The sequence below is a fragment of the Antechinus flavipes genome, chromosome 3 (genome assembly GCF_016432865.1).
Source record: "Antechinus flavipes isolate AdamAnt ecotype Samford, QLD, Australia chromosome 3, AdamAnt_v2, whole genome shotgun sequence".
Lineage (NCBI taxonomy): Eukaryota > Metazoa > Chordata > Mammalia > Dasyuromorphia > Dasyuridae > Antechinus > Antechinus flavipes.
In genome coordinates, this window is record NC_067400.1 from 234,999,614 (window position 1) to 235,016,921 (window position 17,308).

General features: G+C 34.0%; 1 long non-coding RNA gene across 2 annotated transcripts; it reads right to left on the reverse strand.

Moving 5' to 3' along the window:
- Nucleotides 1-3,052: 3,052 nt before the first annotated feature.
- LOC127557848 (uncharacterized) lies at nt 3,053-15,016 on the reverse strand. 2 transcript variants are annotated; one of them, XR_007952645.1, is made up of 3 exons: nt 14,946-15,016; nt 14,652-14,769; nt 3,053-3,628 (listed from the first exon to the last, which is right to left on the reverse strand). It is a non-coding gene; the product is annotated as an uncharacterized LOC127557848 (long non-coding RNA). The 2 variants fall into 2 exon arrangements; XR_007952646.1 differs by lacking the exon at nt 3,053-3,628 and adding an exon at nt 5,128-5,311.
- Nucleotides 15,017-17,308: the final 2,292 nt, after the last annotated feature.

Genomic DNA, 17,308 nt, shown 5'->3' on the forward strand with positions numbered 1-17,308 from the left:
ACTAGCTATTCTGTGTTTCCTTTTTTCTCATATGTACAATAAAGGATTTTGTAATAGATTGCCTCTGGTATTCCTTTCAACTCACAAGCTACGATCCTATTTCCAGAAATCTCATTTCTTTACTTAAGGTTACAATGACTTTGTATATTCTTCCTATATCCTTCTTCTAAAAGTTTCTGTGACATCTACAATTTGACTCAGTTCCTGATCTTTCTCATTGTTCTCTTCAGTTTGTCTGAATCATATTCACCAGTTATTTGTTTAGACTGGTCTTCTGTGAAACTCCCTATTATTTGAAACTAATAAATGGGCCTATGTGACCTCAATACAAAAAAACTTTTTCCATTTTCCCATAGAATTGTAGTTGCTGTTCTTTTCAATCATTTCAGTTGGGTCCAACTCTTCATGACCCCATTTGGACTTTTTTTGGCAAAAATATTGGAATGGTTTGCCATTTCCTCTTCCAATTCATTTTATATATGGGGAAACAGGGTGAAGTGATTTGCCCAGCGTCACACAGCTAGGAAGTGTCCTGAAACCAGGGATACGATTCATCTCCAGGCCAGAAACTCTACCCACTGCATTTCATATCTCCCTCCGATGGCAATAAACATGTTCTGAAATATACCTCTCTCCTTTTTTGAGTCTTCCTCTAAGCTGATGTTTTCTGATCCAAAGACTCCTTTGGTTCTCAGTTCATTTGAGAATAGATGGTTAAGATTTTGAGCTTAATCTTGGCTCAGGTTATGAATTCCACCTACATCCATTTTTCTTTTATTTTTTTCTTTGATTTCATTCACTCATTCACATATTAAATATAAGGCATTATTCTAAACACCAAGAGAAATAAAATAATAATTTTGACCTAAAACTTGAATTCTTATATGGGGATATAACAGATGTAATACAATCCAATAAATATACAATAATTTTTTTATCCTTGATCAAATTTCTTTAAGCTTATTATTTTCAAAACATATGCATAGTTTTCAACATTTACCCTTGCAGAATCTTGTATTCCACATTTTTTCCTTCCCTTTCTTCCACCCCCTCCCCTAGACAGCAAGTAATCCAATATATATTAAACAAGTACAATTCTTCTATACATATTTCCACAATTATTGTACTACACAAGAAAAATCAGATTAAAAAGAAAAAAATGAGAAAGAAAATAAAAACCAAACAAACCACCACAAAAAAGTGAATCCACATTGTGATCCATATTGAGTCCCCATAGTCCTTTTCCTGGGTTCTCTTCATCATAAGCCTATTGGAATTGATCTGAATCACCTCATTGTTAATCAGAACTATGTCCATCAGAATTGTTGATCAAATTTTTTTTAAAATTTAAATTTTAAATTTAAAAAAATTTTTAAAAGCAAGAGAGATTTAATGGTTTTTATTCTTTTCTTTTTCTTTTTCTTTTTTTTTTCCTGAGGCAATTGGGGTTAAATGACAATTTAATGCTTTAAAAATATATATATCATGTGTTTTTGTTATTTGGACTATATGCAAACTGAATGCTTTTCTGACCTCTAGGTTCTTTTTGGATAGATGACTCAAATGATGGCATTATGTTAAAAGTCCACATTTTGTCATTGTTGTAATTAAGCTCAACTTTACAGGATGTTTTATTCAGAGATACTCTTCAATCTCCTTTACATTTTACAATATCATGTTCCAGTATCTGTTCTAATTGCTCACAGATGGGGAATGGTATTGGGCAATTAGAATCGACCATCCTACTTAGCAAAAAGCCTTTTTTCCTGGCTACTTGCAAATTTATTGTTTGGAATTTAAATTAGGTATGGGAAAGAAACAAAGAACACATGATTCTAGCAATAGGTCAGAAAAGGCCTTTGTCAAAACATAATATTCTTTTATGCTAAAAGTAATCAACTACGATCTCTAAAAAGCATAGACTCTTTAAAAATATAAATCATATATCTAAAAACAAAAGACAACATTGTTTTTGAAGGCAAAATGCTTAAAACTTTTCAGCTAAATAAAGGTACAAAGCAAAGATGCTTCCTATCCCCATTGTTATTTCACACAGATTTGGGCATATTACAAATAAAACAAAAATTAATGAAAGGTCTCAACATTGGCAGATAAGAAACAAAAATATCTTTATCAACAACATGATTTACTCAGAAAACAAAAAAGAAACAGAAAAGAAATTCTGAAATAATAGCTTAAGTAAGGGAATAAGATAAAGGAATAAAAATAAGTAAAAATAAATACACACACACACACACACACACACACACACACACACACACACATCAGCATTTAGAGCACATAATCTAAATTTTCCCTATGTGCCAGAATTCCTACTTAACACCCTGAGGAACTAGAAGTACTGAGCTACTGAGGTCTAGAAATATTAAGTGATTTACCCAGTGGTCATAGTTACTTATCCATCTTGGGTCCAACTCCAGTATTCTCTCAATTATACCATACTTTCTGACTAATCCCCTACAAATATTTAATGTAAAAACAACACGTGTACATATACTTATCTATTCTATCATTTATTTACTATTATGTTTTTACTTGTGCCCCTCCTCATCCCATCCTTCTTTGGTATCTGTCTAATCTATCTATCCTACCATCTTTCTTTCTTCAGAACACTAGAAGAGTAAAAGAGAAGGAAGTTGTGATTCACTAGACAAAACAAATAAAACCTACTCTTACTCAAACTGTGATCCAAACAAATATTTCTTAAACTTACAAATTAACAGTTCAATAACTGAAGTTGAAAGTCATTATCAAGTAGTTTCCACACTTTATTAAAAAAAAAAGCGCACACCTCAGTTCAAAAAAACTATTCCTATCCTATTCCTATTCCTATCATTTAAATTGGGGAAAATAATTTGCCATATAAGTCTACAAAAGCAAGAGTCCCTATTATCTTTCCATCTTTACCCTGCTCAATTTCCCAATAAAAAGCAAAAATATCTGTACCACCTGGTCCACCAAAACCCAAACTTTAACTAAAAACTTAGAAAGCTTTTTAAAAAGTAGATTGTTTTTATTTTGCTGCATTTTTAAAAAGTAATTCCATCTTATGTAATATGAGAAATGATGAGCTGGATAGTTTTTTGTTTTGTTTTGTTTTTAATTAAAGCTTTTTATTTTCAAAACATGTACATAATTTTCAACATTCACCCTTGCAAAATCTTGTATTCCAAAATTTTCCCTCCCTTCCCCCCCACTCCTTCCCTTGACAGCAAATAATCAATATATTTTAAACATTTGCAATTCTTCTATACATATTTCCACAATTACCATGCTGCACAAAAGAAATTAGATCAAAAAGGGAAAAAAATGATAAAGAAAACAAAATGCAAGCAAACAACAAAAAGAGTGAAAATACTGTGTTGTGAACCACCCTCAGTTCTCACAGTCCTCTCTCTGGGTGAGAAGGCTCTCTTCCTCACAGATCATTGGAACTGATTTGAATCATCTCATTGTTGAGAAGAGTCACCTCCATCAGAATTGATTGTTGTGTAATCTCTCTGTTGTCACAATGATCTCTTGGTTCTGCTCATTTTACTTAACATCAGTTCATGTAAGTCTCTCCAGGCCTCTCTGAGATCATCCAAGCAAGATAGTTTTTAAAAACCTAGGAATATTTATGTGTTACAATACCAAGTGAAGTAGGTAGAACAAAAAAAAAAAAAAAAAAAAAACATTGTAAACAGTAATAACTACATTGTAGGAATGATTAGCCATGAAAGACTTAGCCACTCTGATCCAGGAAATGATCTAAGACAATTTATGGGGTGAATAAGACTCCCAGCAAAAGGCCATGTCCCTGCTAGCACCCCCCCTCTCCCCTCCTCCCTACCCTCCCCCCCCCCCCCCGTGTCAATTTAAGTTATAGGGAGGGGCATTGACAGTGGAAAGCTTTTGCTGAATTTAAGAGGAATTTAAGTGGTCTTTGTTGAAAAGGACCCTACCTAGATGAATTCCCACAATTACTCCCTAAATAATCAGGGAGGAACATGGACAGGATTATTTTGTAATTTCTTGCAGAATTACTTGAATTGACAAAAATCATGACCCCATAGTCACATTATCCAATCAGAAAGCCAAGTTATGATGTCAGTCTTTTAAGTTATTTTTCTGTTACACAAGAACCGACTTGTACTCCACTTTTTTGTGAGTTCATTAAGAACTGCCCACCTTATGACAGCTAATTCTCTAGAAACTTTGCCTCCCTTTGTTACAACAGCTTCATTAGATGACTGCCTGTCTTATGGCATCTTCCCCTTGTTAATTGTGGGTTCCAATAGGGAATTTAGCTCATGTCTTTCCCCTTGTTATTTGCTAACTCAGAATTTAGCCTGCCAGTCAATGGCTTAATACTAAAACCTTTGCTTCTTTATTTGGAGATGGCCTAAGCTTATAAATTCTTTTGAAATGCCTCACAACACCAGCCTAAAACCCCAATATATCTTAAGGGTCCAATCCTCACTCTACAACATTTAATAGATTATTTGAGGAGAGCCTGAAACTCCAATATTTTGAGGGATTCAGTGCTTCTGCAACCCCTACCCCATCATTATAATGAAAAATGCTATCTACCTCCAGAAAGAACTGGTGAATTCCAAGTGCCTATTAAAGCATCCTTTTAAAATTTTCTTTTATCACATGATTAATATAGAAATATGTTTTGCACAGCTTTATAATCATATTGTTTGCCTTGTCAAAGAAAGGGGGAAAGTTGAGAGAGAGCCAGAATTTGGAACTCAATTTTTTTTAATAAATTAATTTTTCTACATGTATTTGGAAATAATTTAATGAATAAATAAGCAAAAAAATGTTTTCAATTCCATCTTAATATAGTAAAATCTAAAGGAAGAAAGCATCTCAAAAAGGAACTAGTTTGGATTTGTGTAAAAAGTGTAGACAATGGGTTTTTCCTTTAGCTTGAACAAGGTTAGTATTTGCTCATGGATATATCTTCAAAATAAGCCGTAAATGTGATTAGTTTATAGGAGCACATTCACAAGAGTAACATAGGACGTGCAAGAATGAGTGAGTTGCAGTTTGCATGATCTGAGGAAATACCCACACTGATGAGATCATAGATTTATTTGAGTATATATTCACACATAACATGTGTGTGTGTGTGTGTTTCAGTGAGTGTGTATGTATAAATAGTGAAGGTTGCTATATCTCATCCAGATTATGTGATGGGCTTCCTGGTTGGTAGCAGATGCTAATTGTTTTCCTTCTTCCAGGTTTCCAGTGCTTTCATGAGACAAGCCCAGCCTGATTTTCATGGCATAGTTCAGTATCCCTGAAGAAAGATGAGGATCAGAAAGACAAAAGGGGAAAGTGAGTAAAAAGGAAATCAGTGGAAGCTGAAAAGCAAACAAGAGCCATTCTACTCAGAGCCTTCCTTTAAGAGAAAGAAGGGGAATGGTGACTTAATTCACCCCAAATTAGTTAAAAGTGGAAAATAATACACGGGAAGGAGAAAGCAGTTCCCATAGCACCTGAAGAGACCATCTGTAGGATGGGGCCATAGAACCCATTCTAATGAACAGAAGTAAATAGTGTATTTTCTAGCCCTGAGCATGACGTATTTGTGAAATAACCATAACACTATAACTATCAGGACCCCAGTGTAGACCTTCTGAATGTTCCTGAACTGGGATTATTTTCCAGGTAGAAGGATCAACTATTAAAGGGTATTTGATAGAAAAGAACACAGTAATACAAAACAGAACTAAGGACAGTAATAAAAAGAAACAAGTACTTATATTATGTGCCAGGTGCTTTACAAATACCTTTTGACTTGATCTTTGCAACAATCCTGTGAGTTATGTGCTACTATTTCCCCATTTTATAGGTGAGGAAACTATATATACTTTCTGGTTACTCACTATTGTGAATCTATCTCTACAAAAGTGAGTAACCAGAAGGTAGATTCATGGCAATGAGCAACCCAATAGAGCAACCATGAGAGTAATGGGGACCCTTTCCTCAGAAGTACTACCCAGGACAGCAATCTTGCAGCCTCAAGTGCTTTACTCTTCTTGATGCTGAACTGTGGCCAGATCCCTTAAATACTTTCCAACAATGACTTTAAGATTATGCTACAAAAGTCAAGGATAGTATATCATTCTCTAATACAATTTTGTATGGGAAAAAAATTACACTGAACACTTGGTTCACTCTTTAAATTTAGAGCAAGAGTTTTTAATCTGGAATACATGAATATCCTTTTTTATGTTTCAATAATTATATTTCAATATAATTATCTTTCTTTGTAATTCTAAATATTTTATTTTATGCCTTTAAAAACATTGTTCTGAGTGGAAGATCTATAGACTTCAGACTACAAAATGGGGCCATGACAAAAAAAAAAAAAGGTTAAGAACTTTTGATCTGTATAGTGATAGGAACCCACATAGGATTACAAATTCATCATTAATATGATGCTGTTGTTCAGTCACTGTCCGACTCTTTGTGATCTGATTTGGGTTTTCCTTGGCAAAGATAGTGAAGTAATTTGCCATTTTCTTCTTACAGATGAAGAAACTGAGGCAAACAAAGCTAAGTGACTTATCCAGAGTCCATTTGAATTTAGGTCTTCCTGACTCCAGGCCCAGTGTTCTCCATTGTCTAACATAGCTGCATATCATTAGTATAACAGTTAAAGGAAATTGTTTGGGCATAATGCTCAGAATGTACTCCAACTGAACTACGCTGAAGACTATTAATGTAATAAAAGTGTAAGTTAATGAATATTAGGCATTAGCTATGGGATCAAAGGACATCAGATAGATTTAAAGTAATTTTGTAAAGACAAAAACAAAATTGTCCTAAGATTCAAGATACATAGTAAGACATATTCAGATACAGCTAATACATATTCAGATACAGCTAAAGTGAAATTTGTTTTGCTTGACTAAGCATATATCTGCAAAGGCATTGTCTTTGTGTGTGTGTGTGTGTGTGTGTGTATGTGTGTGTGTGTGTTTTCATCCAAATTTGGAAAGGCAGACAAGTACAAGAGAGAGGAGAGGGAAAGATGGCCAAAAGGATGAAAAAAGAGAGAGAGAGAGAGAGAGAGAAAGAAAGAAAAGAGGATCATTAAAGCATTTTTAATATACAGAAGATAAGGCCAGAAAAAAATCTGAAACACACATGGCAGATGTAAAAGTTAAATGTTAAATTTAATATATACTTTAAAAAAAAAAAAAAAAGCAAATTGTATCTAAAGAGATCTGAAGTTTCTTATACAATCTTCTTTTTCTATTCTACATTATTTATGGAAATATTATGTTCTTTGATGTTTAAGTTGAGAATACAATTAAAAACCACATACACAAAATTACCCTACAGTTTATGTTTTGAACTATGGAAAATAGTTTATTTAATAGTTCTTCCAAAAAAAAAAAAAAAACACTTGAGTAGGAAGACATTTACTATGCAGGTAGCCTAATGAGATTGTCCTAAAATCAGCCCAATGGGCTTGGAAGAAAGAAGAAAAAGTCAATGTGATAGTATTGATTTTGAATCTTTATTAGCAGAAGAATCTATTAATCAATTAACAAGCTTTGATTATCAAGCAGAAACCCTTATATCATAAGAAAATGAGAGCGTGAAGCAGTGGGTGGTCTTAGGAGGACTCTTTCTGTCTAGAATTATCCTTGAAGTCTACTCAATTTTCACTCAGGATTTAGATAAAGAACCCTGACCTATTTGAAAAAAGTGCCCTTAAATCCCCTTCAAAAGTCAGTCTGACCAAAAGGGGATGCATGTATATTTTATATGAAAAGGAATGCTTATGCCTTTAAAGGGAAGAATTGGTCTGGAAAGTTGTAGCATTTTAACCAGATGTTAAGATAATCCTAGAGCAAAGCACTTCATCTCTCATTTGCAACCTATTACCTATTAGATTAGTACAATATGTAATGTACTTTTTGGACCAAATATTTTACTTTTACTATGTATTGACTAGATTTTACCTCTGGAAATTCAGCTCTAAAACTCATCTTTATAGACCATTTTCCTGGTAATGACATATGATTTCTTTAGAAAGAAATTCTTCAATTTAACCTTTACAACAACTAAACTCTCTTAAATTTCTATCTAGTAGGCTAGGGGTTTTTTTGTTCAATGTTTCCTTACTGAGGTAATGAAGGAGCTGCATCCATCATCATCACAGTAGCTTGGCAAGATGTGACATTACTACTGAAGAGAAAAGGAAAATTTATTTTTTAAATCAACTTTTCCAAATTCATCAGAAATTTTAAAAAAAAGGATAATTATGTTCTATTTAAATTTAAATTTATTCAAATTGATCTAATGATCTGCTCCATGAGCCATTTCTTCCAACAATAAAGATTACAATCTGCCCATCTTGTACAACTCTGGTTCATGTCTTCTTAAACAGTCATTGACATATGCAGAGGATATTGCCAATATTCTGGGGAACCTGTCTTGCTTTCTTTTGTCATATTGAAGATACTAATGTTTGCCTATGACCAGCCTATTTTCTTTTTCGTCATACATTTCCTGATATAATCTCTGTGTGACATTTAAAGCTCTTCACAACCAGGCACTCTCATATCTTTCCAATTATCTCATACATTACATTACTCTGTTCTTTATATTATAATAATTATATTAGTCTGCTTGCTATTCATATACAACATACCTCTTTTATTATATTTTATGGCATTCACATACCTATCACATACTGTTTCATTGTTTGCTATACAGGATTCATTTTTAATTCTTTTGAGACTGTATTTTGTCATGATTTTGAACATGACTATTGACATTAAAAAATAGGACTTGAAAATGACAAGTGTGTATAATCCATTCCCCAACTGATAAATGGTCAAAGGATATGAATAGACGATTTTTCAGATGAAGAAATTAAAGCCATTTCTAATCATAAGAAAAAATTCTCTAAATCGCTTTTGATTAGAGAAATACAAATTAAGACAACTCTGAAATACATTTTCATACCTCTCCAATTAGCTAAAATTATAGGAAAAAAAAAGAATAAGTGTTGGAGGGGTTTGGGAAAACTGGGATGCTAATATATTGTTGGTGGAGTTGTGAAATGATCCAACCATTCTGGAGAGCAATCTGGAACTATGCCCAAAGGGCTATCAAATTGTCCATACCCTTTGATCCAGCAGTGTTTCTACTGAGTCTGTATCACAAAGAGATCATTAAAGAGGGAAGAGAATTCATGTTTGTAGCAGCCCTTTTTATAGTATCAAGAAACTGGAAACTAAGAATATGCCCATCAACTGGGGAATGACCGAGTAAATTATAGTATATTAAGGTCTTGGAATGTAATTATTCTATAAGAAATAATGAGCAGGATGATTTCAGAAAAGCCTGGTAAGACTTACATGAACTGATACTGAGTAAAGTGACCAAAACAAAAGAAATGTTGTACACAGTAACAACAAGATTAGGTGATAATCAACTGTGATGGACTTGTCTCTTATCAACAATGAAAAGATTCAAGGAAATTTCAATAGACTTGTGATAGAAAATACATCTACATCCAGAGAGAGAACTATGGGAGATGAATGTGGATCAAAGCACAATATTATCACCTTTTTTGTTATTGTTGCTTGTTTGCCTGGCTTTTTTCTTTCTCATGTTCTTTTTTGATATACTTTTTCTTACATAACATGACAAATATGGAATTGCACATGTTTAACCTTTATAGAATTGCTTGCTGTCTTGGAGAGGGGAAGAGAGGAAGAAAATTTTGGAACACAAAGCTTTACAAAGATAAATGTTATAAAATATCTTTGCATGTATTTAAAAAAATAAAATACTATGAAAATGTTTTTAAAATTAAAATAACAATTCTGGAGAGGGTATGGGAAAATTGGGATACTAATGCACTGTTGCATTCATTGTAAACTGGTCCAACTATTCTGGAGAACAATTTGCAAGTGTGCCTAAGGAGCTGCCAAACTGCATACCCTTTGACCCAACAATACCACTACTAGGTCTATACCCCAAAGGAAAAAGAAAAAGAACCTATATGTATAAAAATATTTATAGCAGTTCTTTTTGTGGTGGCAAAGAACTGGAAATTAAGGGAATGTTTATCAAGTGAGGAACAAGTTGTAGTACATGATTGTGATGGAATACTATTGTGCTCTAAGAAATAATGATCAGGATGATTTCAGAAAAAAACCTGAAAAGACTCATATGAACTTATTCAAAGTGAAATGAGCAAAGCCAGAAGAATATACAGAGTTATAACAATTGTGAAAGCCTTTGCTAAATCAATGTAATGATCCAAGACAATTCTGAAGGATTTGTGATGAAAATATCTACATCCTCAAAAATGAGGAACTTTGAAAGCATATTGAATTATAATTTTTCAATATTCAAAAATTTGTCTTTCTTTTTTCCCAATATACCTAATATGGAAATGTTCTACATGATATTCATATGTATAATTGACATCATATAATTCATGTACGTAATTGTTATCATATGACCTGTCTTCTCAATGAGTGAAAGAGAAAATTAGGAATTCAAAAACATTTTTAAAGAATGTTTAAAATGAATAAATAATAGATTTTTTTCAAACGGGCCTTGTAAGAAGCATCTCATATATATCAAGATATTGCTAGAAGTCTTTTTTTTCTAGTTCCAAACAACTAAAAACAAAGTAGGTACCCATCAATTGGGAAAAGAGTAAAAAATGGAGACAAAGGAGTGTGATGGAATTTTATTATGCCATGTATGATTCTCTGAATAATAGGAAGACTTATGATAACATACAAAGTAAATTAAGCAGCACCAGAAAAGACAGCTACATATATATAGAGATAGATAGATAGATATAGATATAGATATACATATATGTGTATATATAATGACTATAACAATATAAATGGGAAGAAAAAGATTATGCCAAATGCAGTATAATTACAGTGACTAAAGTTAAAGAAGAAATGAGAAAATGTAACTCCCTCCCTTCTTTAGATTGATGAAGAACACAATGGGTATAAACATTTCATATATTATTAGAATTGCAGTGATTTGTTTTGTTGAACAGCTTTTTTTGTTTGTTTTCTTTTCTTTTCATTCTTGTTTTTGCAAAGGCTGGTTCAGTAGGAGACAAGGAGAAATATACTTGGAAATGAAAGTGATATTAAAGCAAAATCTATCAATAAAGCTTTTTTAAATGATGAACCTTCATTTCTAGAAGAAAGTCCTATCATTAAAACTTTGCAATTTCTCAAAGGCACCCTACAGCTTTAGTTATCCAAGGGATTTTTCTTATGACAATATAGCCACACAACATGAAAGATATCTCAGAACTCAAGGTAGACAGGAATGGCAGATATAGGATGCAGAGACCCTTATTTGGGAACTCTTAAAAGGGCAGTTGGAGTGCCTGACTTCCTAGCAGTTTCTTAGATAGTAAATACAATGGCAATTGAGGGTATGGGGATGATGACGGTCGTGGAGGAGATGGGGGAAGAATCAGTGTAACCCTCCTCAGTTGCCATGGTGACACATAGAACTCCTAACTCCTACAATCTGCCCTTCTAACTAAACTCCTAAATGATGAGATGAATTATCCTTTAGTTATTTTGGTCTCTGTGAATTCAACCAAGGTAATTCCTCATACAATATCATTATACTTGCCACCATTGTCTCAGGACCTAGCAAGCCCAGTGAAAGGTAATAACAATAAAAAAGGCTCTCCTAGACAGTACTTTAGACAAATAACCCCCTGAGGATGGAGTATATTTTGGTTGAGGAAGAACAGCAATACTCTTTCAGCTACTCCCTCTGCAAGTGTAGAAAATGAGTAATTATAATGAATGAGTTCTATGGTCTTAACACCCTGACTGGGAACCCAGCTGCTTGAGAGAATGTAGAGCCCAAACCTAATTGGGGTATTTTACAGTAGCTCAAAATCTTTATTGTTTAGGAGATTAGGTGGGTGGAAGAGTCATATATCAGCAGCAAATGGCCCAGCTGAGTAATGGATAGCTTGAGGACGATGGGGCTATTTAATAACTGTAAAAACCTTTTTACTCTGAGTATACTTCAACCATGTAAACTTAATTCTTGTTCTATAACATGAAGCAAAATCTCAGATAACACAAAAAACATACCAACCCATTTGAAATCTGGGATCAACCTAGTCACACTTTCCCTTCCCATTATAATTGAGAGCAGTTGAGTGGGGCTGGAATATTTTTTGCTTAAAAAAAAAAAGCCAGTTATAAATAATATAGTTTTTCACTCTAGTTAAAGACAAAATTACAAATTCTACTTTTCATATCTAGCGGGTTTTTTTGTTTTGTTTTAGCTATGCCCTTAAGTGACTTTTGGGAGGATAGGGGAAGAATGGTTTAAAAACCCCTTAAAAAAAAAAAGCCAAATGTTCAGATCACTTTTACTACACACCAAAGCAAAGCATCAGTAATCAGTTACAGCATGGAAATATTCCTGGATGCCATTCGATATCCCTAAAGTTGGGCTGGGTTTCAAGAAATATTTGGGTATAATTTGGCCTTTTATATTTTTCTGAATTTAGAATGAAAATTTTTATGACCTCAGTCACTCACATACGCAGCATTCCATTTCTGTAATAACATGTTTTGTTGCACAATGATTCACTTAGTATCTGAAAATTGAAGGAATTCAATATTTCTAGTTTGTCAACATTCACTATACTGACATTTATATAGATTTGTAGGTTTCATAGGATTTATTTAAAACATTTGTATGAAGGCAGGTTTTATTTCCCTTTAAATAATAAGAGTTGTTTGACCACTTGGCATTAACAACAACATAAACTGTTTTACTTCCAGACACATTTTTTAATACTTCACCACAAATATGCAAAGTTGAGCACTGTAGCAATTTTTGTACATAACCAACAGTTTTTTTTTTAAATAATGGGGTTATTTTGGATTCTCATATGCAGCTTCATACTACTGGAGGGAGCAAATAAGTTTTCAAAAAGCACAAATAATATCAGGTTACTGATTTTATTATAATTCTACATTAATTATGTTTCAGACATAATTTGGTTTATTGCCTCAATCTAAGAGAAAAAGGAATGAACCCAGAAAGATGTACTTAATTAAAGGACAATAATACAAGCTCTCCATTTGCTAGATGTGGCAATTTGCCCAGCCTTCTGTATTTATGACAGCTGTTCATTGCCAGTAAAATTTGACAGGTGTTTTATGTACATTTGCATGGGGGGAGGTGGTTATGTTCTTTCATCTGCACCATCCCCCCATTTGAAGGTCTTATAAAAATAAAAGCATCATAGTCTATATGAATAAAACACAGCTATGTTATGGTCACATGGTCACACAGTATTGACTGAGGTTGATGAGGGACAAACTGAGACAAAGATGGCACAATGGCTAATTTTTTTCAGCTTCATTCAAGCAAGTCACCCACCTGTCAACCAACTGCCAATTCACCTCATGAAAATTAAGAAAAATAACTGCTCTCACACTCAAAGATATTTAACACATCAGAATATAGCTTTTTAGCATGGCCCCAAATTAACTGGTAGGCTTATGGAAAGAAAGTTGGAAAATAATACCCTTATCTGACATGGAACAGGTCAGTAAGTTATCAAATCAATTCAGTGAAAATGATCACACTAGACTGTCACTTGGCTCTCCTAAATCATACATTTCTGAATTAAGAATTTGATACAAGATGAAAAGACAAAAACAAGACAATATAAATCATAGCTATAAAGGTAGAAGGGACTTTAAAGATTCTTTATGGTGAGTAAGGAAGAAAAGGACCCACAGAAACTGGAAAAGAAAATACAGAGATAAATTGTGGTTTTCCTTAATGTTTAGAAACAATTGGAAAAGAAATGTAGCTGAAATATGAAGGCAAGAAGATGTACATAACTAAGACAAAGCTTCCTCTTCAGCAAAGCCCGAGTCAGCTAGCATGTTCAAATGGTGGAGATTAAACAATATTGTTAGTGTTGATCCCTAAATCTTAAGACTAACAATCATTGGTAGTTCTAAATGTCTTGGAATTTATCATTTAAATTTACAATTAACATTGGGGGCATCCCAAAAGTCTTAGTGTAGCTGAAAGCTAGCTAGTCTTGTATATTAACTCTTTTGAGCTTCACACCAAATTTGTAATAGAGGTGTTATCCCCACTTTTCAGATGAAAAAACTAGGTTCAGAGAGATTGACTTCTCTGTGATTGCCTAGTTAATAAGAGGAAAAATTCTAAACAAAATTGTCCTCATTTCAAGCCCACTGTTCTTTCTACTCTGGCAACCTTCTTTTCTGGTGCTTATAATATATAAATATTGAAATAACATATTTATATTGTACATAATATATTAGTTGTATATTAATATGTAGAATATATTTATATTAAAATAAAGATATATTTTAATAGTATTTTATTTTAGGGACAACTCAATGGCACAGTAGATGGATCACTAGCCCTGAAGTCAGGAGGGCCTGAGTTCAACTGTGCCCCCAGACATTTAATACTTACTAGCTGTATAACCCTGGGCAAATCACTTAACCCCAATTGCTTAGACAAAAAAAGTAAATATTTTTAAAATAGTATTTTTTTCCTAAATACATGCAAAGATAATTTTCAATACTCACCACTGCAAAGTCTTGAGTTCCAAATTTTTCTCCTTCTCTCCTCCTTCCCCAAGACATCAAGCAATCCAAGATAGGTTAACCATGTTCAATTCTTTAATATATTTCCATATTCATCATACTGTATGGGAAAAATAAGATCAAAAAGGGAAAAAACATAAGAAAGAAAAAATAAAACAAGCAAACCACCATACTAACAAAAAATGAAAATAATATTATTTGATCCATATTCAGTTTCCATAGTTCTTTCTCTAAATGCAGATGACTCTATATGGAATGGAGAGATGAAAAACTTACAGTAATATATGAATTCTTTTTATTTTCATTATTCCTGTGTTTCCCTATGACCTGCATAAGTACAATATGTGCAGGCCTATATTTACTTAAACCTTAGTTAGTTACAGGCATATTTACTTAACCTGAGCTGATGTCATTTATCAGTGTTTGACATTTATCAATATTTAGTCTATTAGCTTGACCACTGTTGGCTCAATTATCTAAAGCCTGAAGGTCTAAGCCAGAAACCTTCCATTTCAATCTCTCCGGATAGCAAGATGCCTCCACCCCTATCAAGGCTCTCTTACTTGTGATATAATCTCTTGTAACAAAATCTATAAAAGCTGTGTATATTCACTGATTCTTGGGCCTTCCTGCTGTGAGTACTTTATCTCATAGCTGGACTGCCCCTCATCTCATGAGATGCTACAATCTTTCTGCTCTCTACTTTGAGTAATCTCTGAATAGTCATTTTGGGTAGGGGTCTTCCGCATCCCACACAGTTCTTTCCATCACAAATCTATTAGAATTGCCTTGAATCATCTCATTGTTGAAAAGAGTCAAGTCCATCATAGTTGATTTTCATATAATCTTGTCACTTTGCACAATGTTCTCTTGATTCTGCTCACTTCTCTCAGCATCAGTTCATATAAGTCTTTTGGGGCTTTTTTGAAATAAGTCTGCTCATGATTTCTTATCAAACAATAATATTCCATAACAATCATACACCATAAGTTATTCAACCATTCCCCAACGGATGGGTATCCACTCAATTTCTAATTGGCTCTTTGCAACTTATACTGGTATTATTCTTAATCTTGCCTTCTGGGACCAAGAAGAGAAATCTAATTTCTCTTCTATATAACAATGTTCCAAATAACTGAAGGTAGTTCTCATATCATAACATTAAATCTTTTCTTCTCCAAGCCCTTAGTTCCTTCAACCGGTCTTCACTGGGATGAACTAGAGATCCTTTACCATCCTTTTTGTGCATCCCTTTTGCATGCCCTCCAGATTATCATGAATTCAAGATTGTGATACCCAGAACTGAAAACTGTAGTATTCTCTTCTCTAAATTATAATTGTTCTCTGTGAGCAGGTTTCTTGGGGAGCTTCTGGGAGCAGCCTTCCTTTCAGTTCTGTGTAATAATCACCTCAAATGCAGGTGTTAAAGTCCAAATCCTTTATTGTTTCCTTCAAAATAGCCCGGTTAGCTTTCTTAGAGGCCTATCTCTCTCCTTTGTTCCAAGAGCTCTTGCTACTAGGCCTTTGCCTCTGCCAGCTTCAGCCTCTTGTCCCTCCAAATCCAAACCCTACAACCAGCACAAAGGTGGAGTTGGAATGAATCTGTCTTGCCTCTGAAAATGGGCTCCTCCTCTTGTGGGTTTCTCCTCTAATGGGCTTGAACTTTAGTGGGCTTGTCCTTCTGACTTGTGAATCTTCTGGACTTGTGAATCTCACACTGAATCCTGGCTCTGAACCTCCCGGAGCTTCCAGTGGGTTTGTCCTTTTATATGCTCTTTTAGAGGTGTGAACTCAAAAGTGAAAAAGGTGTGAACTCTAATGTGTGAACTCTCTTAAAGGTGTGAACTAAGTACATAAGCATTGTCTCTATCAATCTTGTTTCAAGTTCTGGCTCATAACATCTCCCGCTTTCTTTTGATTTAGAACATAAGGTGGTCATGACCTCCCTGATTTTTCAAGGACATGAGAACCCCAAAAAAGAAGGTGATCACATCTTCCCTGACTGCTCAAAAAAGGATTGTGAAAACACCATAAAAAGAAGGTAGTCACACCCTCCCTTACTTCTCAGGAAGAGAGATGAAAATACCAAAGAAAATGGGGAATCAAACCAGATTAGCGGGGTTCTGAAGGGGCTCACTTGAAACAGGTATACATAAATCCATCAATATTGGAGGTATTACACATAATTACATAAATTACATAAGCACACAGTAACATAACACAGGCTAGTAGTGATGCAACAAATAACACGAATCAACATGAGGAATTATACATGTCCATAAATGAAACAAAAAAAGGAATCTGCTACCTCTTCCCAAAGCAGCCCTCCAGCCAGCCAAGTGGAAAATAGAATGAATCTCTCTCTGAGAGCCTCTGTCTGTTTCTTATATATGAGAGAGAGGAATTGTGGGATATGAGAGAGAAGGATTATGGGTTTTCTCCCATAGTGTTCTCTGGCCCTCAGAGCTTCAAGGGAGGTGTGAGCTCATAAAGTTACACAGTTAACTTTGTGAATCTCCCACACTTGTGAATTCCAATGAGTCAAGGTGTAAACACAAGCATTGTATCAATTAGTTTTACTTAGTACTTTGTTTCAGGTTCTGGCCCAAAATATCAACTCTAATGAGTTAGCAGTTTGT